Raw genomic sequence first — 2515 nt, 5'->3', positions numbered from 1 at the left:
TCTGTCCCTGTCCCCAGTGACTGCCATTTTCAGCGGCGCTTCCCCTGCTCCCAGAGGTACCTTTTCTTCTCCTCTTTGTAAATAGCGACCAAATGTTTTCCATTGGGCTTCGGGGTTGGTTTTTTTTTTTTGGGGCTGTTCCTTTGGAATTGGTTTGTGGGGTGAATTTGCAGTCCCCTCCCCTCGCCCTGTGTGTTGTGTGTTTTATTTTCCTTTTTTTTTTGTTTTTTGGGGTTGGTTTTGGTTTTTTTGGCTAGGGTATAGCCAACACACTGAAAATGGCAGGCATTGACCTCTCTCTATAAATATATATACAAAGTGTTCCTAACTCCTGAGTTCCCAGTGACATGAATCTGACAATTGTAATAAAACAAAGTGTTTCAACCCTTTTAAATAAGGCGTGTACTATTTTGGTCTGTAATATATAACAACCCAGATCTGAAGTGATGAGAAACTACTTCCACTTGCGCTCTATACTTTGAAAATTGTTACAGCCCCCCCGACCCAGGAGGCCGTTCCGCACGTAGGGGTAGGAGGTTTCTTTTTCGTACACTCAAGCACGAGATACTAATACAAAATTGTATTTTCTTACCTAGTGGAAGTCAGTAAAATGACTGAAAATACCTAGTGAATGTACAGTTTTACTTTCATATCCCTCTTTAAAATAGCTTTAGAAGTGACTTGTATTTCCTAGTCAATATTTCATCTGTATAAATACATTTGCAACAGTTTTTTTTTTTCCCAGAAGAGCCAAACTTTGAGTTTTATGTCTGTTTGTCATTGATGAATTTCAATAAATCTTTTTATACAATTTTTCTGTGGCTTATTTGAGTCCAATGGGCCACTGGGAAGGAATCGCATACCTTTAAAAAAGGCATTTCCTGAGCTAATCTGGTAAATTCCCCCTTATTTTTAGTAGCTTGATGATACGTTTTGCTCCGTGAAAACATCTCTTAGCCATGGTTGGGCGAAACCAAGGGAGAGGTTGTGGCTTTATGGCAAGTAACGGTATTTTTCTTTCAGAACGAGGTTTCTTCCACGTTACTGGCATGATAATTGCAGTTAACACATTCATTTCTCCCGTTTAACCCTGTCCAGGCCCAGGAGAGACAACTCGTGACTTTCCTCGTCCAGGAGTGGGATGTGAGTTCTGGGTCAGCAGGTCCGGAGAGCTCAGTCCCGCGTTCTCCTCTCTCGGATTGAGTTGTGTTGAAGGGGAATGGCCTCATCAGGAGCCTCTTCTGTTCTCTTAAAGTGAAGTTTGGGCCATGCAGGAGCGTGAGAAGCTGTGGAGAACCACGTGTTTCTTCTGTCTACAGAAAAAAAGCCCTTTGTAGGTGGGAAGCTGCACCATCCTGAAGCGTGTATGTGGGGGGGAGGGGGAGTTGTTTCGTTTAAGAGCAAACTGCTCCCTCCCCAGGCGGGATCTGCAGCTCAGAAACTGAAACCGTGAACTGGCAGCTGGGGCGGTGCTGGCAGCTCTGGAACTACCAACGGAGCCCTCTAAACCAGCATCATCGAAGGCTTTGGTTTGGCTTTGTACTGGGGGTGTGGGCTTCCCAAAGAAGCTTTTCACTCGGCCTTTCAAAGGAACAGGCAGCGGCTGAACCTGCGGGCTGAACTTCTGTCAGTCCTGGAGACGCAGCGAACGAGGAGCCAGGACGGACGTCCCCACCATGCAGGTGACGCAGTATCAGGCTCCCTGGTGATGCCGAAGTAAACATTTGGTTTAACCTCGGTCACCCGTGGGCTCTTGCAAGCCACCGCTTGGCCTGGCAGAGCAGTTTTTCCTCTTCCCTTGGAAGTGTTCAGAAACCACTTGCCCTGCGCAAGCAGTGAGTGACCCAGGTGCCACTTCAGTAATTCTCTTCATAGTGATTGTTGTTTCAATGCTTACGTTGGAATTAATCAGGTTTCTGGAAAACTGCGGCAGTGAGACCTTTGCTGCCCGTGCCCGGTATCTTCTGCCTTCCCTGTGAAGCAGAGTTCAGCTCTGCTGAAGCACCAGATAGTTGCTGCTGAGGGTGGGGAGAGCCTGGCACAGGCTGCCCCGAGAGGTGGGAGCAGCCCCATCCCTGGCCCCATGGCAGGTCAGGTTGGCCCTTGGGGCTCTGAGCCCCCTGCTCTGGGTGCAGATGTCCCTGCTCCCTGCAGGGGGTTGCGCTGGGTGAGCTCGGAAGGTCCCTTCAACCCAAACCAGTCTGTGACTAGGTGATTCCCCTGGGAGATGAGGGCGAGGGCAGGGGGTGGGCAGGTACCTGAGGAACAGCCACAGTTTGACCTGAAGGGGGAAAACCAAGTGACTTCTGCCACTGGGGGCAAAAATGAGGTTTGTCCAGTGTGGATAATTCCACAGTTACTTGTATTTCGTGGTCTGTAGGTACCGTCTGGTGGTGCTGAGAACCAGGGACTTGTTTTCCCAAGAGTCTGCGTGCAGAAGCGCTGGTTAAGACACTGAGCAGCGGGCAGTGATCCTTATCAACTCCCAGAAAAACCCAACCCCTGGTATTTTCTA

This window comes from Buceros rhinoceros, unplaced genomic scaffold (assembly GCF_000710305.1).
Source record: "Buceros rhinoceros silvestris isolate BGI_N320 unplaced genomic scaffold, ASM71030v1 scaffold28157, whole genome shotgun sequence".
NCBI classification, from domain to species: Eukaryota; Metazoa; Chordata; class Aves; order Bucerotiformes; family Bucerotidae; genus Buceros; species Buceros rhinoceros.
This window is presented reverse-complemented; position numbering follows the sequence as displayed.